Below are 24195 nucleotides of genomic sequence, written 5' to 3' on the forward strand. Positions count from 1 at the left end.
AAAAAAAAAAAAAAAAAAAAGACAAGGGATTAATGCCAATTGACATCTAAATGTGATACGTCATTGTAGTATCCAACTGGATACAGTGACAGGCAATGGTCTTGTTAAAAAATGGCATGGATTGGGGACTTTCTATCCTCAATTATGTTCAGTGTCAATACTACTCTGGTTAGCCTATTAGTCTCCTTAGATTTGCTCCCAAGGAAAAACTGGTAATGTTTCAGCCTAGCGCATGATATATAACCCAGGCCAAGACCTCTGAGTAAATACAATACTGCTTGAGAATATGCTCATGCATTAAGATGGAAAGGAATTTAAATGAAGTTGAGTTCTGAGATCAAATTAAGAGTGGAAAAGACAGGATAAATTTATCCACATATATAATAATCTCCAAAGAAAAGAGAAATGTTTTTCTTTTAAATTTTTATTAATCATTCCATTCGTTTACATCACAAATGATAATCCCACTTCCGGGTTACCCTTCTTCCATCCCCCCAATCCCATATCTGCCCTCTCCCTCCCTTTTGCCTTTATGAGCATGCTCATCCCCTCACCCATACTCTCCTGCCCCACTGTTCCAGCATCCCTCTATTCTGGGACATCAAACCTCCCCAGGACCAAGGGCGTCCCGTCTCATTGCTGTCAGGCAAGGACATCCTCTGCTACATACGCATCTGTAGCCAAAGATCCATTTAAGTACACTCCTTGGTTGGTGGTCTAGTCTCTAGGAGAACTGGGGTGGTCAGGCCAATCTATGTTGTTCTTCCAATGGAGTTACAATCCCCCTCCTCTCCTGCAGTCCATTTGGCAGCTCCCCCATCAGGTTCCCTGAGTTCAGCCTGATGGTTGGCTCCAAGCATCTACTTCTGTATTGGTCAGTTGCTGACCGGACTTCCGCAGGAACTATCATACTTGGTTCCTGTTGGAAACACCTCTTGACCACAGCAACAGTGTTGGGTTTGGTATCAGCAGACATGATGTATTCTCAGGTGGGGTCATTCGATATAAATGTTTTCAGGGGTACATAGATACTAAATAAATAAGTTCATGCCTTGCAACCTCCCCCAACCAAAAGCCGGCTGATTCAGACCTTGCCCTTGCCACAAAGCAGCTAGCCCACCTAGGGTGAGATAGGCAAAGCCCTTTTGTTCTGCCACTTCTCTACCTCTCTAGAAGTTCCTGCTGAGCTGCTTCACCTGCCTCCAGACCAAACAACTAGATGCTAATTTGGCCACAAAATCCTGGCTTACTGGGGGATGGGGTTCCCTACCTATTTAATTCTCAGATTCAAAATACACATTGGACCTTGATCAGGAACCATGACTCGGTCTCATTTTTTTCTCTCGCCTTCTGATTCCCTTATTTTCCCAGGCCCCTGCCTCTCTTCCAGAGACCCAGTTTACATAGCTGCTTGCGGCTACAACAATGCTTTTGATTCCAATACGCAGGGGACAAAGATAGAGTCAGATAGGTTCCTTAAGAGTTTGAGGCTAGTCTGATCTATAGAACAAATCAATGACAGTCTGGGCTACACAGGAAAACCCTGTCTCAGTAAATAATAAGTGTGTGGACTCTATCCAGTCTTGTTTTGATATATCAATATGAATATGGACATATATTCAATGATAATGGTGGTATTAAAAGGCTGAAGAATTTTAGAATTCAAAATGAGGGCATTTAATAGAAATGTATGTATAATGTATAGCCTTTACCTAAAAGGGGGCATGGAAAACTTCTGTAACAAGCCAAAAATGTGGAGTAGCCAGTTTCAGGAACTTGGCTAACTCAGAGCCTCAGGGCTTTGGTTCCCAATACCTGCCCCTCCTGACTGATCCACAATGAGGGCAGAACTAGGAATGAAGGTCTACTGGTTTACAAGGCTCTCCCCCCTGCTGAGGCTCTCCATCCTGCTGACCAATAGATGAAAATTACATTCCTAGAAGGAATATGTTCCCCTCCCTAAGTGAATACCTTGGGTTGGGTCCCTATGAAATTTTCCACTGTTTTTATGTTATGTTTCCTTGGTAACCCTCTCCCCCCACCCAGTTTGTGGTTTTTCCCTTTAAATACCTCTCACTTCTTGTGTTCAGGGTCGAACTCCAGTGGCCTGCAAGGTCACAAGATCGACCCCAGTACTGGTCTATCCCAAATAAACCTCAAATGATTGCAGCAAGATCGATCTCTCATGAGTTATTGGGTGGTTGTGTTATTCCGAGACTTGAGTGAGAGTCTCCCGAGCTCTGGGTCTTTCAGTATTGTACATCATTTTTGAGACAGGTCAAAATGGAGCAGACCTGGATAGAAAGGAGGCTGTTAGATTGGATCAATCTATGCTTCTGATGACTTCAAACTGCTGGACAAAAGGTATGCTATGTTGGGAAATAGGATTTGTGTTTGTGTCAATAGAATGATTTGTATTCCATCCAAAATAATAAATATCAGATTTGACAGGGGGAGACCTCCTGAAGATCTCAGCTACAGACAAGAGAAAATCAAAAGGACCAAGTAAACAGATGATGTTGAAAGACTGGGAGACTTAGAAATTTGGGAAAAAACATGTTTATGGAAGATGCATTAGGAAGTCTCTGTATCGAGCCAGAAATGTGGACTGGTCAGGTCACTGAGGCTCCTTCCAGCTAGGACCCAGGATAAGAAACAGGATATAAGTTATCTAATTAGTCCTAGGATTGGTCAGCCATTAAAATGATAGCATTGACTAAACAACAAGATATAAGTTATGTAATTAGTCCTAGGAGCGGTCAGCCATTAAGAAGGTAGCGTTGACCAAACCACATTCCTCTAGACAATGAGTGTGCAGGGTGACTTCCTTGTGACCTGACTCAGCTAAGTAGTGGGTTCCTTTGGAATTTTCCATTGTTCTCTTGTTATGTTTCCCTGGTAACCCTTTCACTCCCCTAGTTTGTGATTTTTTCCTTTAAATACCGCACACTTCTTGTGTTCGGGGTCGAACTCCTCTGGCCGACAAGGTCACGAGATCGACCCCAGTACCGGTATCCCCTATAAACCTCATGTGATTGCAGCAAGTTCGGTCTCTCGTATCATCCTGAGACTTGAGTAAGGATCTCCCTAGTTCTGGGGGTCTTTCATTGTATTTGCTGATCTCTCCAGTTGGAAACATCTCTGAAACTGAGTGAGACAAAAAATTACTCTGCTCAAAACTTCATCTTACATGGCCTATATAAATCTGTTGGCCTCAGAATTCTCATAACTTATTATTGCATTTAATCCTCTCATATGGGCTAAATGAAAATTTATATTACAATTTGGTTGTATGATCAAACTAACTTCTAAAGAAAGACTATCTTTCATCTAGTCAAATATGGAACAGAAAGTCATCATTAAGTGATCTGTGCACCTTGCACATTACATACAAATATCTTTATAGAACTGTATATTTGCCTGTGAAAGTTTGTATGTTCCAGAATGGAAGGGCTAAACAATAACCAAGAATGACAAGATTCACCCTAAGAGATGCTGATATGTCAGCTTCCTGCCTTATCCTACCCAATACTACATCAATTCTGTTTTCTTTAAAGACTTGCTTTCAGGATAACTTCAAAACAGCTAGCACATTTAGTCCAGCATCATATACTATTCCAGTCAGGACTTCAGTTAAGCCTTGAGCTTTTTCAACACATAAAGACTAGACAACAGATCCCACAATTAGCTTTCTTAAGACTATTTATTCTAATTTTCTTCAGTTCCTAAAAAGAAATGGTATGTCCAAAATCGAAATTATAAGAAGCCTGTCACACCATTCACTTAAGTTGGGGTGGGTGGTTTTGGTCATTTGTGAGTGATATAGAATGTGTTGTCATTTTAGGGGATGATTATAAATAATTATGATCTTGGACATGGAGGAAACAAAATAGGGAGGTTAGACTTATTGATTTATATCTTTCCATTTCTTTTCCCTATCCATCTTTCTTTCTTAGATAAAAAGGAAGGGTCTGAGAAGAAAAGGGGGAAATATAGAATTATCATATAGAAATAATAGAATAAAATGGTAGATTATTGAATCTGCTCTTTAACATAGAAATATGGGTATTCTTACATAAGATTGTTTTTGTTTACATTGGTTTTTTGAGACAAGGTTTCTCTGTATAGCCCTGGCTGTCCTGAAACTCACTCTGTAGACCAGGGTGGCCTCAAACTCAGAAATCCACCTGCCTCTGCCTCCCAAGTGCTGGGATTAAAGGCGTGTGCCACCACCGCCCAGCCAGGTTTAAGGTTTTTAACTGATATAAATCTTCGTATATTGATATAAAATTTAAGATTAATTTTGTTATGATATAATACATGTTTTTAACTTTTATATTGTTATTATGCATATGCAACTGACAAGATTTAGTTTCACTCCTTTTAATAGCTGCTATTGCAAACTGTTAGGAATTTTCAATCAAACTCATGGTCATGTCAGATACTAGTCTAAGTTTTCACAGAAATATGCATCCTGGTTTAAATAAATAATAAATAGCTAGAAACAGGCAATGTTTGCTTGTTAAGATATGCTATGAATAGATAGATGTTTTCAAAAACCTCAGAAACTCATAGAATATGACATTTAAAGATTTTTCTCTTTTCATAATTTAAGGGTTTTTTGTTTTTGTTTGTTTGTTTGTTTGTTTGTTTTTATATTAAGACATATCCTGGCCACACTCCATTTGACTTGGAAGAAGATGATGAGCATTGAAGAACCTCCATTTGGAGATGGCTTCATTTATGCCAAGCTCACTACCAGGCAATGAAAATGCCCTAACTTCATCTACAGACAGAATGCTGTCTAGAAAGGATGAGTTTAAATGCAAGAGAGTTGAATACTGGATTCTGCTAAGACAATGTAAGCAAATCTTTCATAATTCATGCTTCACAAAAATGTCTGTCACATATTCTGGGTCAGAAAGCTGAAGCTGATGCTCCAATATTTCAGAATAGTGTATAGCTAGCTGTTCAGGAAGCCTGCTGCCTGTCCTTTCTATAGTTTTGGAAATGCTTGCCTGTACTTACTGCATACTTAGATAATATCAATTCCCTTCTCAAGTCTCTGACGGTGTGGAAGACTAGATAATTATAGTCTCATAATTATGCTTGAGTTATTTAGGATTTAAGAAAATGTTTCAGGACTAAAAATACATTTTTAGGTTGATAATTCAAGTTAAAATTTGAGTTAGGCACAAAGATATCTTGAATACACCAAGATAGGATAGATAATAGAAAGTTTTCCTTAACTGCCAAATACTATGGACTGGACACTCTAAATATATATCATACCTTATAGTTTTCATAATTATTATAATTGTATTCAATTTATATTTTAATGAAAAAGAGCCTTTTATTGGATTATAAAGGGGGGAATTGTAGAGAGAATATCTTGTGTATTGTATGGATGTATCACCCATCAATCAAAAAATCCTGCGGCCTACAGATAAGGGTAGAATAGAGGATGAGCATCTGTGAGACAGAGAGAATTCTGGGATAGAGTCAGTCATAGGAGACTCACCTGGGAAGATGTGAACACAGGTAACCAGCTATGTGGCATAATGAAGATTACAGTAAATGTATTATAATTATAATAAGTTATGGTATTTATAAATATATTTTGAGTCTGAGTCTTATTTCTGGGAACATGGGGCAGGGAGAAAGAACCACTTAAACTTCTACACATATTTGTTTTAGTTTATTTACATTTGGTAAGAGACAGAAAACACATATTTTTTCACATAATACATTTTTTATTTAAAATGTAAGTGTGGTATTCTCCCCAATCCCTCATGCCAACTGTGATGGCTGGTTTTACTAGCCACTTTTACAGAATCTGAAATTACCAGAGAATGGGCCTGTAAGTATGCCTATGAAGGATTATCTTGACTATGGTAATTGCTGTGGGAAGACCCATCTTAACTGTGGGCAGTACCACTCCCCTGGCAGGGGCTCTTGGATTCTGTACACGTGATGAGACTGTGAAGAGCACTAGCATGCATTTGACTGTTTCTTAACTAGGGACACAATGTGACCAGGTGATTCAAGCTTCCCACTACTGTGACTTCCCCACTGTGAGGAGTTATACCCTTGAATTGTAAATTGAAATAAAACCTTTTCTCACTAAGGCAGAGTTGCTTTACTAGGTTATTTTATCACAGAAACAAGAAAATAAAATAAGACACAAGTTATTCTTCACTGAACACCTGTTAGGTTCTTTCTTTCAATGTAATTGTAACAGTGAAGAAAGTACCAGATCGCATTGGTTATGAATTCAGACATACAATACATCCCCTATTCTGTACACCATTATTACATTACATTAGGTCTCCCATACTTTAAGCAAAGCAGTTTTAAATTGGTGTTTCCATTCCTCTGTTTTTGGGTTTAATTAACTTGCAAAGACAGTAAAGAAATGTCTGATTCACTGGGTCTTATAAGCAATGTTGCAAGTGATATGGTTAAATAGATGAAAAAGATTCACAGGTCAAGGAATCAGGAAGAGACACTGTCTTGAGTCAGGTTTAGGGATGGAGCTGAGAGCAAGAGAAAGAGAGTGCCAGTGACTGGGAGGATCAGGTTAGTATTTATTCATAAAATAAATAGAAGATGAAATGAGATCGCGTTCATTCACACACTCACCTCACTCACCTCAGGTCTGGCATATGTTATAGCCTGGCTCCTATGGCTGCACAGGCAAGGCCTGCGGTGTTTCCTGCTGTGTTTTGGATTTCTGCTGGAGCCTTCCTCCAGAGTTGGGGTGTCTGGAATTGGAAGACTGGCTCAGGGGAGTGAGCTGGTCTCCACCGAAGAGTCTCTGTCAGGCCCCGGGATCTGGGCAAGTTGCAGTTGCCATACCGGGGGTTTTTAAGCATTACTTTATCTGGCACTGGGTCTTATCACCTCCATTCATACACTCCTGGCTTAGATCCATGGTAACATTTTACCCAATCAAAATTGAGGCATTCACTTAGTCAGGGCATTCACCTTATCACATCTCTCTCTCTCTCTCTCTCTCTCTCTCTCTCTCTCTCTCTCTCTCTCTCTCTCTCTCCTCTCTCTCTCTCTCTCTCTCTCTCTCTCTCTCTCTCTCTCTCTCTCTCTCTCACACACACACACACACACACACACACACACACTGGGCTGGGTTCATTTGTAATTTCTTTTATATTGCTTACATTTATTCTTTACAGACACAAACACCCTGTCTTGGCTAGGGCTTCACTATCAAGGCATTGCCACGTGTCTGGCACTGCAGAAGCTCACTGAAACTTGCAGATATTCAATAGTGTATAGACGTTAGCCCATTTCCACTTTCACCTAGGTTCCACCTCTAGTCTAACCAGTATTCCTGACAACAAGCCCCATGCATCTATCTGGTGTTCCCACCACCTGTCATCCCATTTGCATAAACACAGATCCAAATCAGCTTGTTAAGAAAGAATAACAGATAACTCTGCCTTATTAAGTAAATTCAAGTGCTTTAGAAGCTCCGGGAAATAGGCCAAATACATTCTATGCTACACCACACCTTCAAGTTGTCTCAACTACCTCTTCCTGTTCTGCACATGATATGTTAAGAGTCTGAATGAAGCAATAAAATGACACAGGTATAAGAGACAGAAAATTAAAGGAGATTTGATCCCCAGCATTAGCTTTTATCATAGTAGAAAAACTGCATCATCTACATGAGTGGGAATTTTATACTTACTCCATTTGTTAGCAGATTCTTTTTCATTTTTAAAATTTATTATTCACTTTACATCCTAGTATCAGCCCCCTTCTCAGTAGCCCCTCATACAGATTCTCACCCCCTTCTCCTCTGAAAAAGGGTTATCCCTCACCCACCCACCCCAAGACATGAAGTCACTGCAGGACCAAGCAAATCTTCTCCCACTGAGGCCAGATAAGACAGACTAGTTAGGGAAACTGGATCTACAGGTTGGTAACAGATTCAGGAACAACCACTACTTCAGCTTTTTGGGGCACCCAGATAAAGACCAAGCTGCACATCTGCTACATATGTGCAGGGGGCATAGTTCAAGCCCATGTTTGATCTTTGGTGACTGGATCTCTGGAAGCCCCCAAGGGTCCAGGTTAGTTGACTGTGTTGTTCTTCCTGTGGAGTCCCTGTCCTCTTTCAGATTCCACAATCCTTCCTCCAACTCTTTCTCAAGACTCCCCAGCTCCATCTAATGTTTGGCTGTGAGTCTCTGCATCTCTTTCCATTGGCTGCGGGGAGGAGCCTCTCAGAGGACAGTTATGCTAGGTGCCTGTCTGCAAGAATAACATAGTATCATAAATAGTGTCAGGGATTGGTGCTTGCCCATGGGGTGGGTCTCAGTTTGGGGCAGTTATTGGTTGTCTATTCCCTCCTTCTCTTCTTTATCTTTGACTCTGCACATTGTGTAGGCAGGACACATTTTTGGTGGAAGGTCTTGTGGTTGGGTTACTATCTTTATCCCTCTACTGGGAGTCCTGCCTGACTAAGTCCTGCCTGACTACAAAATGTGGCCACTACAGACAGAATCGATATCTTGACTGCTAGGAGTCTCAGTTAGTTGCCCCCTTCGACACCTTGTTCTCTGGCATGTCCTGGAGATGCTCCGCTCCTATGCACTCACCTCTGATTTCCATTCTTGTTCCCCTGCTCTTTCTGTACCTAACATGCTCCCCTCATTCCCCCCTTCCCTTTTCTACTCTGTTCCTTCCCTCCATCTACCTGTGATATCTATTTTGTTTCTCTTTCTGAGAAAGATTCAATGATGCACTTCTGGGCCCTCCTTGTTATTTTGCTTCTTTAGGTCTGTGGATTGCAGTGTGGTTATCCTGTACTTTATGGCTAATATCCACTTATAAGTGAGTGGATAGCATGTGTTTATTTCTGGGTTTAGGCTGTCTCACTCAGGATGATATTTTCTACTTCTATCCATTTGCTTGCAAAATTTATGGTGTTCTTGTTTGTAATAACTGAGTAGTATTCCATTGTGTAAATGAAAGATTTTCTATATTCACTCTTCAGTTGAGGGACATCTTGGTTATTTCTAGTTTCTGGCTATTAGAAAAAAAGCTTCCATGAACATAATTTAGCAAGTGTTCTTGTGGTATGGTGGAACATCTTTTGGGTATATGCTCAGGACTGGTATAGGTGGGTCTTGGGGTAGAGCTATTTCTAAATTTCTGAGAAACCATCAAATGATTTTCCAGCATGATTGTACAAGTTTTTACTCCCACCAGAAGTGGAGGAGTGTTCCCCTTCCTTCATATCCTGGCCAGTTTGTGCTGTCCCTTGAGTTTTTGATCTTAGCCATTCTAATAGATATAAGGTGGAATCTCAGGGTTGTCTTGATTTATATTTCCCTGATGACTAAGTATTTCTTTAAATGTTTCTCAGCCATTAGAAAATCCTGTGTTGTTTTCTATTACCTGTTAACAAGAAAATAAGAATATACAGTCATGTGAAATATGCTCTGGTAGAGCTCAGATATTTCTCAGCCTTTCTAGGATATTTTTTCAGATTTCATAAATAGAATATTTTGATCTATGTCTAGCCATGTTTTATTTGCTTTGGATTTTTATCTTTTAACACAATTTACCGTATTATAATAAACTCAAAAGGAATATATGTTTTTAGGTTTGTAAAAAACCAAGTTCATTTAGCAAAGGGAAAACAAACTCAGGATATATTGTCTGGGACAATTCAGATCAATCCTCATCAGTTATAATCAACTTTTAAGCAATATCAATTTAGTTAAATTGTATTTTTCAAAATTATTTCAAAATAATGTAAATATAGCTATATACTTAGGAATGAGAGTTGAAATGTATCTCTAATCTTTATCTTTCTTATTGTTCCTTCATTATAACAAGATTACAAACAGTCTTTCTTAAACCTGAATCTTTCCAATTTATGCCGTTCTTGGTTAAGCAAATGGTATTGCATCCCTACACTGCCCTGGTGGATGGGGCGTCTTCCCTTGCACTCTTTGTAGCTTTACATGGAACAGAGGTAGTGATGGTATTTTGAAGTCCTGCAGCTCTTTGTATTGTTATCCACTTATTCCTGCTTTCAGTAGATTAACTTCTTCCTCAACTCCTTTTTACAGACACTATGGCCTTATGGACTGAAGCTTTGGTAAGTAAAGAACTCTTGTAATAATAAAAACAAAACACGAGGTTTAGGTGTTTTGAAGACACAAAAGGTATCATCTTTGCAAAGGTTTCAGTTGAGGATACGATTCTCTGAGTGGCTAACACTTGCCTAAATAAAGATGTGCTTCTCCATCCTGGGCCCAGAAAGGAAGGAATTGACTGCTCCCCTAGTGAACATCCTGCTCCAGGTTCACGACTCCTTTTCCTGAATAACCTTTAAGCTTTGGTCAAAACACTTCAGAATTTATTGTGTGTGAGATTAACAACATGTAGAGTGAGAAAATAGACTGCCTAGAAAATAGATTATTTTTGTTCACTCCAAAAGTCTAGGTGCTAAAAGAGAAGTAAAAGGAATGAATAAATCAGGTCTGGAACTCAAGTGCTACATGAGTTTCTTAATTTTTTTGCATTTAGGAATATGTGAAAACATGTACACTGTGTGAATATGTAAAGACATATATGTAATTTTTGTGAAAGCCAATGTCTAATTCCATTGTGGAAGGCCAAATCATCAACCATTTCTCCTAATAGAAGCTGCTTTTCCACAGCTTGGCAAATGAGAATAAAATATTTTCTGTAGAAGCATGATGTTCTTGTCTAAATTCTGGTCACTGATGTTATAAAAGTCTGACAAAAGCTATTTAGATGATTATTACTGGTGTTTGGTTTTTAATCCTAACTTTACAGACTGTGGTCTGTGATTATTAGAGGGTGGAAGCTTGATTTTAAACATTGTAGACTCTAACTTTACCATTGGTATGATCTATAGCTTTAATCAAGTTTTAATTTCTTAGAATCTTGAAGGTTAAAAAGAGGATAATTATCTTTTGTTTATGGAATTATTAGAGTTGTGTGTAATTTTAAAAGAAATGTTACTATGCTTTACACAATCTTTGATTCCTAATAGAAATTTACTAAATACATGGGAAAAAGTTACCTTTCCTTCATTTTTCTGACAAATATTTATTGCAGGCTTTTTTGAACTATAATCACATCTATTTCTTGGGATAAGTTAGTAAATAAACAAAAAAAAATGTTATGTTTGTGTTTATATTTGTGTGTATGCCTGTATACTTTACTGATAAGTAAACAAAGAAGCAGTTAGGTAGTAGCCTGTACTCTAGGAAGACACCTAGGAGAAGAGAATGTCATAAAGCACAGATGAGTCTCTCTGATGAGGTACAATCTCATGGAGCTTGGAGTGAAAAACCACATAGTTATGTATCCTTAGTTAAGTAAAGAAAAGAATAGGCCATCTTTTTTCATGAAAAGCAGTGCTATCAAGTCATGAGTGGGTGGAGGTGTAACACGTTACATATAAATCATAGGCTGTCATAAGGATGGTAACTTTTATCTTTATGTTGATGTTTTGTTTGAATACGGAGCCTCAGTAGATAAGCCACACTGCCTGTTAATAGGCTGTACTGGGATTTATAGGTGTGTGGTGCCACAGTGGGCCTTAAGTATTTAGTTTGGGAATAACAGGCTTAAGTAATGGTGTGATGAAGTTTGATTCACCTTTTAAAAGATGAGCAGAGACCTGGAAGGTGAGAGACTCTCAGGACTCAAAGGGAGGGACTTTAGATGAAATACCCGGTAGGGAGAGGGAACTTATAGATCCCACCTCCAGCATAAAGACAGTGAATCAAATGAGGGAGGGGGTTGCCATACCACATTCAAAATTCTCACCCATAATTGTTCTGTCTGAAAGAATTACAGGGGTGGAAACCGAGAGGACACTGAGGAAAAGAAGGTCCAGTGACAGGCCCAAAGTGGGATCCAGCTCAAGAGGAGGTCCCAAGGCCTGACACTATTACTGAGGCTATGGAGCACTCACAAAAAGGGACCTAGCAAGACTGCACTACTGAAGACCCAGCAAGCAGCTGAAAGAGTCAGATGCAGATATTTGCACCCCATCAATGGACAGAAGCTACTGATCCCTGTGGTTGAATTAGGGAAGGCTGAAAGAAGCTAAGGAGGAGGGCAACCCTGTTGGAGGACCAACAGTTTCAATTAATCTGGAACCCCAATATCTCTCAAACACTGGACCACCAAACAGGCAGCATATACCAGCTGATAGAAGTCCCCCAACACAAATACAGCAGAGGACTGCTGAGTCTGTGTTTAATCAGAGATGATGCACCTAACCCTCAAGAGATTGGAGGCCCCAGGGAGTTTAGAGGTCAGGTGGGATAGGGGGTGGGAGGTGGGGGTGGGGACATCCTTATGGAGACAGGGGGTGGGGAGGAGGTGTGGGATGTGGAACAGTCAGAGTGTGGACAGGGCTGGGGGAGGTAGGAAATAAAATCTGAAGTATAAATAAATAAGTAAATGAATTAGAAAAAAAAAGGTTGAGTTAGTACTGCTAGTACATAGATTGCATAAGAAGAGGATATATAATCCAGGAGATGCAGGAGGAAATTATTGCAACCTAAGGCTAAAATACAACATTGGCTTAGACTGTTTGATAACCATGTTTGTGGTAATAAGTAATTAGATGAGGATAAATTTCCAAGAAGGTAAACCATGGGAAATGCCTCAGCTTTCATTCTGGGAAATTGTAGGATTAGAGATCTATTTATTTATAGTTAAGAAAGGAGGTGACCAAATTTTGGAGATGAACTTGGGGCTTTGTGCATGCTCAGCAATTGTTGTACACAGAGTTGTGTTGCTATCCTTAAACTTTTTGTGACATCATTTATGAGCACATTGTTAAATGTAATGTCCAGAACAATTCAAACCAATTTTCAAAATAAACTACTGCTTTTTTGGTTAGGTTATGTTTTAAATATCTATATAATACCATAACTGTGATAGATGCTCTACTATATCATATAGTATATTGAAAGAACTTTGGAATCTATTTTAATAGCAAGCTAAATCCAACAGTATAAAAAATGTATATGCTGTGGAAAATAAGTTAACCTAAGAATGAAAAATTGATTTTATATCCCAATGTCAATTATAAAATAATTGTGAAAAATGAAGGAAATAATAGGCAAACATGTTTTATCAAAATTAATATTTGAACATGGAACCACCATTTTAAAGCCAAGGACCATCTTACTTTTTTTTTAATTAGATATTTTCTTTATTTATATTTCAAATGTTCTCCCCTTTCCTGGTTTCCCCTTAGGAAAAAAAAAACTATGTATTCCCTCCTCCCTCACCCTGCTCAACAACCTAACCTCTCCTGCCTCCTGGGCCCAGCATTCTCCTACACTGGTGCATAGAGCCTTCATAGAACCACGGGCCTCTCCTTCCATTGATGACCAATGAGGCCATCTTCTGCTACATATGCAGCTGGAGCCATGAGTCCCCCCATGTGTACTCTTTGATTGGTGTTTTGGTCTCTGGGAGCTCTGGGGTACTGGTTAGATCATATTGTTGTTCTTCCTATAGGGCTGCAAACCCCTTCAGCTCCTTGGGTCCTTTCTCTAGCTCCTTCATTAGGGACCCTGTACTCAGTCCAAGGGTTGGCTGTGAGCCTCTACTTCTATATTAGTTGGGTAGTGACAGAGCCTCTCAGGAGACAGCTATATCAGGCTCCTGTCAGCAAGCACTTGCTGGCATCCACAATAGTGTCTAGGTTTGCTGCTTGTATATGAGAAGGATCCCCGGGTAGGGCAGTCTCTGGATTGTCCTTTCTTCAGTCTCCATGCTTTGTATCCACACTTTGGACTTCCTTTTTCTGGAGTTTACAAGGGTTTGTGAATTGTATCTTGGGTATTCTGAGCTTCTGGGATAATATCCACATATCAATGAGTATATACCATCTATGTTCTTTTGTGATTGGGTTACCTCACTCAGGATGATAACCACCAGATCTATCCGTTTCCCTAGGAATTTCATAAATTCATTGTTTATAATAGTTGAGTATACTCCATTGTGTAAATGTACCACAGTTTCTGTATCTGTTCATCTGCTGTGGGATGTCTGGGTTCATTCCAGCTTCTTGTTATTATAAATAAGGCTGCTATAAGCATAGTCTAGAATGTGTCCTTACTACATGTTGGAGCAACTTCTGGGTATATTCCTAGAAGTGGTGTTGCTGTGTCCTCAGGTAGTAATACTATGTCCGATCTTCTGAGGAACCACCAAACTAGTTTTCAGAATGGTTGTACCAGCTTGCAATTCCAACAAAAATGAAAGAGTGTTCCTCTTTCTCCACAACCTTACCAGTGTCTGCTGTCATCTGAGTTTTTTATCCTAGCCATTCTGACTGGTGTGAGATGGAATCACAGGGTTGTTTTGATTTGCATTTCCCTGATGACTAAGGATGTTGGACATTTCTTTAGGTGATTCTCAGCCATTAAGTATCCCTCCATTGAGAATTCTTTGTTTAGCTCTGTACCCCATATTTTAATGGGGTTATTTGGTTCTTTGGAGTCTAACTTCTTGAGTTCTTTGTATATTTTGGATATTAGCCCTCTATCAGATACAGGATTGGTAAAGATCTTTTCCCAATTTGTTGGTTGCCGTTTTGTCTTACTGACAGTGTCTTTTGCCTTACAAAAGCTTTGCAATTTTATGAGGTCCCATTTGTCAATTCTTGATTTTAGAATATAAGCTATTGGTGTTCTGTTCAGGAAACTTTCCCCTGTGCCCATGTGCTTGAAGCTCTTCCCCACTTTCTTTTCTATTAGTTTCAGTGTATCTGGTTTTATGTGGAAGTCCTTGATCCACCTGGACTTGAGCTTTGTACAAGGAGATAAGAATGGATCGATTTGCATTCTTCTACATGCTGACTGCCAGTTGAGCCAGCACCATTTGTTAAAAATGCTGTCTTTTTTTCCACTGGATGGTTTTAGCTCCTTTGTCAAAGATCAGGCGACCATAGGTGTGTGGGTTCTGGGTCTTCAGTTCTATTCCATTGATCTACCTGTCTGTCACTGTACCAATACCATGCAGCTTTTATCACAATTGCTCTGCAGTACAACTTGAGGTCAGGGATGGTGATTCCACCAGAGGTTCCTTGATTGTTGAGAATAGTTTTGGCTATCCTGGGTTTTTTGTTATTCCAGATGAATTTGCAAATTGCTCTTTCTAGCTCTGTTAAAAATTGAGTTGGAATTTTGATGGGGATTGCATTGAATCTGTAGATTGCTTTCAACAAGGTGGCCAATTTTACAAAATTAATCCTGACAATCCATGAGCATGGGATTGTCTTTCCATCTTCTGAGATCGTCTTTGATTTCTTTCTTCAGAGACTTGAAGTTCTTATTGTTAGCATCAGAGCATCCAAAGCCTGTGGTGATGCATGGGCGGGTCCACAGACCTGTTGTCAAGGCAACAGCCACCATATTCTTCTTTGAAGGTTTGATAAAACTCTGCACTAAACCCATATGGTCCTGGGCTTTTTTTGGTTGGGAGACTATTAATGCCTGTTTCTATTTCATTAGCAGATGTGGGACTATTTAGATCATTTATGTGATCTTGATTCAACTTTGGTATCTGGTATCTGTCTAGAAAATTGTCCATTTCATCTGGGTTTTCCAGTTTTGTTGAGTATTGGCTTTTGTAGTAGGAGCTCATGATTTTTTTGGATTTCCTAAGCTTCTGTTGTTATGTCTCCCTTTTCATTTCTGATCTTGTTAATTAGGAAACTATCTCTGTGCCCTCTAGTTAGTCTGGCTAAGCATTTATCTATTGTGTTGATTTCCTCAAAGAACCAGCTCTTGGTTTGGTTAAATCTTTGTATAGTTCTTTTTGTTTCTACTTTGTGACCCCCTCCTTAGCCAAAAGCCTTGGGACTCCGAATTAGCCTTATTTGCTTGAAGTGGCTAGCCCACCTGGGGTGAATCAGACAAAGGTCTTTTGTCTGCTGCATAGCTATCTCTTTCTCTGAGTTTCTGCTTGGAGTCATTACCCAGGGAGATAAGAAAAAGCCCCTGGCTGGGCCCCTAAAATCTCTAGGCTCCCCAGAGACTTGCTTTCCTTTTGTGAAATGTATACACACACACACAAATGCTAGGGTACCACATTCATAAAGGAAATATTACTAAAGCTTAAATTGCACATTGACCCTCATAAATCAACAGTGGGAGAGTTCAACACTCCAGTCTCACCAATGGACAGGTCATTGAGGAACAAACTAAACAGAGAAATAATGAAACTAGCCAACGTTATGAATAATATGGACCTAACAGATCTCCAGAATACCTCACCCAAAGACAAACGAATATAACTTCTTCGAAGAACTTCTTGGAAACTTTTCCCAAATTGAACATGTAGATGGTCACAAAGCAAGCCTCAACAGATACATGAAAACTGAAATAACACTTTTTATCTTATCAAACCATCATGGATTAAAGCTGGACTGCATCAACATAAACAACAGAAATCCTACAAACTCATGGAAACTGAACAAGTCTTCACTCAATGACCACTGGGTTAAAGAAAAAATTAGAGACTTTCTAGAATTCAATGAAAATGAAAGCACAACACACTCAATCTTATGGGACACAATGAAATTGTGCTAAGAGGAAAGTTCCTATCACTAAGTACCTTCAGAAAGAAATTGGCAAATTGTCATATTAGCAATGTAAAAGTATACTTGAAAGCTCTAGAACAAAAGAAGCAAACACATCTCAAGAGGTGTAAGTGACAGGAAATAGACTCCATTGTGTAGATGTACCACATTTTCTGTATTCATTCCTCCACTGAGGGATATCTGGGTTGTTTCCAGTTTCTGGCTATTATAAATAAGGCTGCTATGAACATAGTGAAGCATGTGTCCTTTATTACATGTTGGAGCATCTTGCACCCTCTGATAAGTGGATATTAGTCCAGAAGATCAGAATATAAAAACTACAATCCACAAACCACAAGAAATTCAAGAAGAAGGAAGACTAAAGTGTGGATACTTCGTTCCTTCTTAAAAGGGGGAACAAAATACCCATGGAAGGAGTTGCAGAGACTAACTATGGAGTAGAGACTGAAGGAAGGACAAACCAGAGACTGCTCCACCTGGGAATCCTTCCCATATCCAGAGAGATTAAGAAGACCTATAAAGTCAACAAATCTAGGCCCATGGGCACTCATAGAGATTGAACACCAACCAAAGAGCATGTATTGGTTGGACCTAGGACCCATACATATTTGTAGCAGATGTGCAGCTTGGTCTTCACTTGGGTCTCTTATCAAATGGAGTGGGGACTGTCTCTGACTCTGTTGTCTGCCATTGGATCCCCTTCCTCTAGCTGTTCTGCCTGATTTGGCTTCAGTGGGAGAGTGTGTGCTTAGTCTTTCTATGACATGATGTCCCAGGTTGAGATGGTACTCAAAGTGGGGCTTCCCCTTCTCTGAGGAGAAGGGTAAGAGGTAACAGGAAAGGGATTTGTGAGGGTAGGATTGGGAAGAGAGAAGGGAGGGGCTTTAATCAGGATATAAATTGAATAAATAAATTAATTAACACAGAAAAAATAAAGATAAAGCTTTACAAATCTAATATATGTTTGGAAAACCCCCTTTTTTTTCCATGAATGAGCATCTTTATTCATAGTTATTACAATTTGGATGTCCATACAATGTTTATTACAATAAAATGAAGGCATGAAAGTTATGAAGCTATATAAAGTAATCTTCAAAATCATTGCTAATTGAAAGAGTACAATCTGAAGAAGGCATCCAATATGATATGAAAAGTATCATATTCTAGGAAATATAAAATTATGAGACCAGTGTTTTTCAGGGAGGGAAAAAAAGAAAAGTTGAAAGGGAAGATGAATATATCGGCTACAGGTTCTTTTAGGGCTGTAACAATGTTATATGATGGTAAGGATACTCACATGCCACTCATAAAAAAATACATAGTATATAAAAGGCATAGTATGATCCTAATATAAATTATAATATTTAGTTAATACAAATAGCATTTTAGTGTGTCTATAGTTTTTAAAAATTGCTCCCCTATAATATAAGAGGTAAGTAGAGGAGAATATGGAACTGAGGGGGCAGGAAATGTAGGCTTTCTAATCATATGGTCAGTAAACATATATAATAATGTAATAGTGGTATATGGATTAATCTCAAAAGGTAGAATAGAAAAATATTCAAATTAAAAGCAAGCAACCTCTTTGTAATTGTACTAGCAAGCTATCCAAATGAACAAGAATTGATCTCCATGAACTTGTATTAATTTACCTCTGAAAAATGGTAGTATTTTACTTATGTTTCCATGAAAACACAAAATCATTTTGCTCTAAAAGTTAAATATTACAATTCCCAATAAAGTCTATGGCTATACTACCTTAATGATCAATCTCACCCCAAATCCCCAAGAACTTAAAAGGATAAGGTGAAGTACTTTGTACACAGTCCAAACATTAAGTAATCTCAAACTAAAACTGAAAACATTTTAGTTAAAATAAGAAGTAATAATTAAAAATATGAGTCTTAACATAAAATAGATCTTGATTAGAATATTATCTCTACTACTAATTAGCCATGGGATCTTTGAAAAGTTACTTAACCTCTACAAACCTCGTATTTCTCATTTCTAAAACAAGGATAATAATGCTTGCTCTGGGCATTTCACATAATGTCTGAGTAGTTAAAAGTGCTTTGTGAACTTTAGAGTGCTTTACAAATAGACAGAATTAGCATAAGTATTTATAAGAATCTCCTCTTAGAGTGAAAATAGAGCTATAATTAATGAAATGTGAATTAGAACTCTCATGGTCTTGTTCTAGATACCTTGAATTCTAGATAAATTACCAACGCAAGTATAAAAAACTTTAAGCAATAAAAAAAAGTAAAATTACTGTCTGGATCTTATCTCACAATAGAAAAGTCTGGTATCCCCCCATGCTGGCAGTAAAGTGAATTTTATCACGACATGACTCATCTGGACTTTTCAGACTGGCTAATCAATCATAGTGTTTCTAGACATGACATAGATAAGAAGCCTACTGCATTTTTGTTTCATCTGTATAAGCAGAAACATTCTCAGACAGTGAAAGAAAGGCTATACTTGATTGGGGCAACAGGGAATATCAGCCCGCAAACTAATTCCCAGATTATAGCCAGTTTGCAGACCCAGTACCTCTTGAATGAAGGGATGACCAGGTAATCCTGAAGAAGGACCTTGATAAAGTGCTTACAAATTTTACTCTTAGCCTTTCTCCAGAAGGATCTATGACCCTTTACAAGGGTAACTGTACACTAGGGGAAAGGAAATAAGCCCTCTGGGGTCTACTGGATACTGGTTCTGAATTGACATTAATTTTGGAAGACACCAATAAACATTGTACTCCTCCAGTTAAAGTAGGGTCTTATGGATGTAAGGTGATTAATGGAGTTTTGCCTGAAGTTCAACTCACAGTAGGTCCAGTGGGTCCCTGAACTCATTCTGTGGTTGTTTCCTCAGTTCCAGAATGTGTAATTGGGATAGATAAGCTTAGAAGCTAACAACATTTTCACAATGGATCCTTGACTTGTGAAGTAAGGGGTATTATGTTTGGAAAGGTTAAATGAAAGTCATTAGCATTGCTCATGATGGGAAATTGTGAATCAAAACCAGTATTGCATTTCTGGAGGAATTGCAGAAATTAGTGCCAACATCAAGGATTTTAAATATGCAGGGGTGGTAGTTTCCAGAACATCTCCTCTTAACTCTTCTATCTGGCTAGTGTACAAGACAGGTGGATTGTGGAGAATGTGAAGAATGAGAGTTGGCTATTGAAAACTCAATCAAGTAGTGACTATGATTGCAGCTGCTATAACCAGATATGGTATCCTTATGTAAACAGATTAGCATATCTTCTCACACAGTATACAGCTATTGCTCTAGCAAAAGCCTTTTTTTTTTTTTTTTTTTTTGATACCTATCCATAAGAACCACAAGAAAAAGTTGCTTTCAGTTGGTAAGGCTAGCAGTATATATTTTCAGTTTTACCTCAAGAATATATTAATTCTCCAGCCTTGTGTTATAACTTAGAAGTGATTTTAGTAGTCTGACTGTTTCACAAAAATACCATATTGGTTCACAATATTGCCCATGAACAAAGTGGCCATGGTGGCAGAAATAAAGATTATCCATGGACTTGACAGCATGGGCTTCCACTTATCAAATCTCAACTGCTGCACTGTGCCAGATTTGCCAATAGCAGGGACCCTCACTGCACCCAATAGTGACTCTACTATTTTCTAAGGTATAGAGCTATTGACCTGATAGCAGGCTGACTCTTTTGGACAACTTCCTTGATTAAAGGACAATACTTTTCCTTAATAGAATAAATTATTCTGTTTATGGATTTGCCTTTCATACATGTAATGCTTCTGTGAAAAGCACCATCCTTGGACTCACAGAATGCCTTCCTTATCCACCATCATTCTCTTCCATACAGTATTGCTTCTGACCAAGGAACTCTCTTAACAGCCAAAGAAGTGCAACATTGAACTTATGATCATGGAACCCACTGGCCATGTTCTCCAAATATTGAAGCAGCTGGCCTAATAGAAAGAAGGAATGGTCTTTTGAAGACACAGTAACAGTGCCAGATAGGTGGCAGCAACCTGAAAGGCTGGGACAGGGTTCTCCAGGTGGTATATACTTTGAATTAGCACCCAATATATGGTAAAGTTTGTCCCATAGATATGAGTCATGGGTCCAGGAATCAAGAGGTGGAAAGGAGAATAGTTTTATTTACTATCATCCCTAGTGAACCACTTGGAAAATTTTTGCATCTTGTTCCTGTGACATTAAGTTCTGCTGGCCTATAAGTTTCATTCTAGAACAGAGAAGCATTTCTACCAAAAGCCTCACAACTAACACTTAGTTAAACTGGAAGCTCAGAGTTCCCCCTGGGTATTTTGCACTTCTAGTTTCCTTAAGCCAAGAAGTTTAGCAGGCTTAACAATGTTAGGAGGGATGATTGATCCATATTACCAAGGGGAAAATGGATTGCTGTTCCACTATGGAGGAAAGACAGTTTATGTCTGGAGTGGAGGAGGTCCTTTATGATGTCTCTTGGTGCTACCATGTCTTGTGATTTAAATAAATCGGAAACTACACTCACCTAATCCAGGTGGGATAACGAAGAGCACTGACTCTCCCAGGATGAAGACATGGTCACTTTTCCAGGAAAAGAGCCAAGACCTGCTGAGGTTTTTGCTGAGTGTGGGGGAATACAAATTGGGCAGTTGAGGATGGAAGTTATAAATACCATGTAAAGCCAAGAATTATAATTGACATGACTGTTTCTATAATATTTTGTTAATAATGTATTAGTACAGATATTTAACTTTTCTTTCTTCAATTTCTTTATCTTGTACTATAACATCAATTAAGAGAATATCATTAGTTATGATCTTTAAATTTTGAGATACCAAAGTAATGCCCTTCAAGGGACATTGCCACCTATTTTCAAATTTATAATGCTTTTGCAGTGTATGAGGAACAGTCATATCATGTTAGATGTAATTATATCTAGCTTAAATATACAATGTGTTTGTGATTGTATATAGGATAGTTATATCATGTTAGATGAAATCATGGCATGAAGAAATATGATTGTGTGTCAACTTAACAAAGCTTTTCTTGGTTGTCAACTTGACTTCCTCTTGAATTAAGTAAACTTGAGTGACTGGTTATACTTTGTGAAAATTTTCTTAATTAAAACATTTTAAGTGGGAAGATCCACTTTTAATTTGGATCTTTTGAGGTAAGACTATTCACCTTTAATCAAGGCTACACTTTCTTGTGGCAGTGTATGTAATAGATATAGAGGAAGGAAATTCTGTCAGTCTTTGCCTACTCGCTCTTGCACTGGATAGCAAGTCCATTCTTTGGAATTCTGGCATATATTGAAGAAAAATTAAGACATCCAACTGTGGATTAGATAACTACTGGATTCTTGGATTTAGTTGGTAGATAGCCATTGTTGTACTAGCTGGACCAGAGCATGTAAGCCATTCTAATAAATCCCCTTTCCTTTCATTCTATAATTCTGTTACTCTAGAAAACCCTGACTAACACACCTATCTATGAATGGATGACACTCACCACCTTGATGAGGGCAGTTCTTCTTTCTCCAGTTAACCAGCTCGCATATTAATCTCTTCTGGAAATACTCTCATAGGTATATTAAAGAATGAAGTTTATGAGCTAATTGGGTATCCTGTAGGTCAATCAAGTGTTACTCACTTGAAAGAATTATTTTCTTCCTGTCCTACTGGGAACATTGTTCTTGTTAATAAAAAATATGTAATTAATTTAGTAACATACAAAAATCTGATTTTATCTCTATGGCTGCGATAATGAAAATGATGAGTGTGTGTGTGTGTGTGTGTGTGTGTGTGTGTGTGTGTGTGTGTGTGTTGAGGGCTGCAGCTATTTAAGGGCTTCAGATTCTGGTTAACTAGGGTTGGCTATAAACAGTAATTTCAGATCTTTATTTGTTAAGAGGTGCACCAGCCATATAATTCATTACTCCTTACTTTGTGAGATATTCTCTCATACTACCAGCTGTGTTTGCTGAAACAGATGGTGAATTCTTTAACCTTTAAAACCCATTTTCTATAATTCTAGGGTGGTATTTGCACATGTACTCTACTCTCTTTATAAACAAACCATATAAATCTTATTTCAGACTATTAGTGAATGTGGGAAATCCAGGCACTGAGGACAGACTGATGACATTTGGGCTAATTTGGGAACCATTTAAAAAATGGTTCATTTTTCAAACAAACTCCACATTGTTTGCTTACATAAACATAGTAATGTAAAGAATGGGAAGTTTAAAATTTCTTTTTAATAAGTACTGGACAATAATAAATGGCATGTAAGAGATGAATTTCACTGACATTTTGAATGGGATTAAAAAAATCTAAAGGGCCATTGAGGGAAATAGCTTCTATTAAGAAGAAAATAAGAAAAAACATGCCATGAAGTTTTGAAATGATTAAGCTGTGAAGCCAATTAAGACTTTTACTTTTATGATTCAGGATATTTCCTGAGGAAGAAAATTGAGGCTTTTAGTTTTCATTAGTCATGTTGGCCATGTGTAAAGGGAACGGTGTGCATTTTCTAGTGGTATAAGTGTCTGTGTGTGTGTGGGTGGGTGGGGGGAGTACATGTTACTAGCACTTCTATGACAATGAAACCTGGAACATCCCATCCTGAAAAATTACCTCAAACAATTTGTTCATTTCACTGTAGAGTATTTTTCCCAGAAAGTAATTGGAAATTATGCTGAGGGAGAAGAATAGCCCAGAACATACAATGTAAATAACATCTGTAAAGCTGCACCCCTTCTTATCAGACTGAGAAAGTCAGCTGTTGGCCCTGAGGGCATTGAGAAAGCTGTGCAGACAGCTGTCTTGGCAATGATTTCACAAAGGCTCTTCTCTGTCTCAACACAGATGGATTCATTTGGGTGACTAGTATGAGGAAGGGGGGAGTGGGACATATGCTTTTTGATTACTGTAATGTTTGAAAAGGTGATCCGTTGCTTAGGTAATTTTTTTAAAATCAAAGTGGAATGGCCCTGTTTTTATACCTGGATTTTATAAAGATTATGTGTGCTGACAGACAGAAGCAAGCATTAGAACATCAGCATACTTGGCAGGGAGGCCCCAGACCTGAACAATTGTCCCATGACTTAACCTCTGTCCACGCTTGATTCCACTGATGAAAGCTTACCTGTCTCAGAGGATAAGGTGAGATTGTGGCAAGCAATGAGGTAGGTATGTGTCGAGGACACTGAGGCATTGGCACATCTGTGGAGGAATACAGGAGACTGTAGAATAGTGGGGGCTTTGGGGTTGGCATCTTTTAGCAAGCATGTCTCTAAGAACATCTGAAGGAAGAGTAATCACATGTAGAAGTCACTGCAGTGCCTGAAATGAAGGACTGACACATCTTATTACTAAATACAATTTAGAGCAATGTCAGATTTTCAGGTTTAGATACAGAGAACTTCTCCCTGGCCTGCCCCTGGGCTCCCTGGCATTGATAGCTTGCCTCACTGCTTAGTAAGTGTGTTGGTACACACCAATGGGCTGGAATTGATGCATATTTTCTTTTCTCCTGGCCAAGAT

The 24195-nt window shown here is 38.6% G+C and overlaps 1 long non-coding RNA gene across 1 annotated transcript; it reads left to right on the top strand.

Annotated features, from left to right (window-relative positions):
* Positions 1-2281: 2281 nt before the first annotated feature.
* On the top strand, positions 2282-11910 carry LOC116089034. Its single transcript, XR_004118115.1, has 4 exons — positions 2282-2364; positions 4664-4861; positions 10107-10135; positions 11864-11910. It is a non-coding gene; the product is annotated as an uncharacterized LOC116089034 (long non-coding RNA).
* The last annotated feature ends 12285 nt before the right edge of the window (positions 11911-24195 follow it).

The sequence above is a fragment of the Mastomys coucha genome, unplaced genomic scaffold, assembly GCF_008632895.1.
Source record: "Mastomys coucha isolate ucsf_1 unplaced genomic scaffold, UCSF_Mcou_1 pScaffold14, whole genome shotgun sequence".
NCBI lineage: Eukaryota > Metazoa > Chordata > Mammalia > Rodentia > Muridae > Mastomys > Mastomys coucha.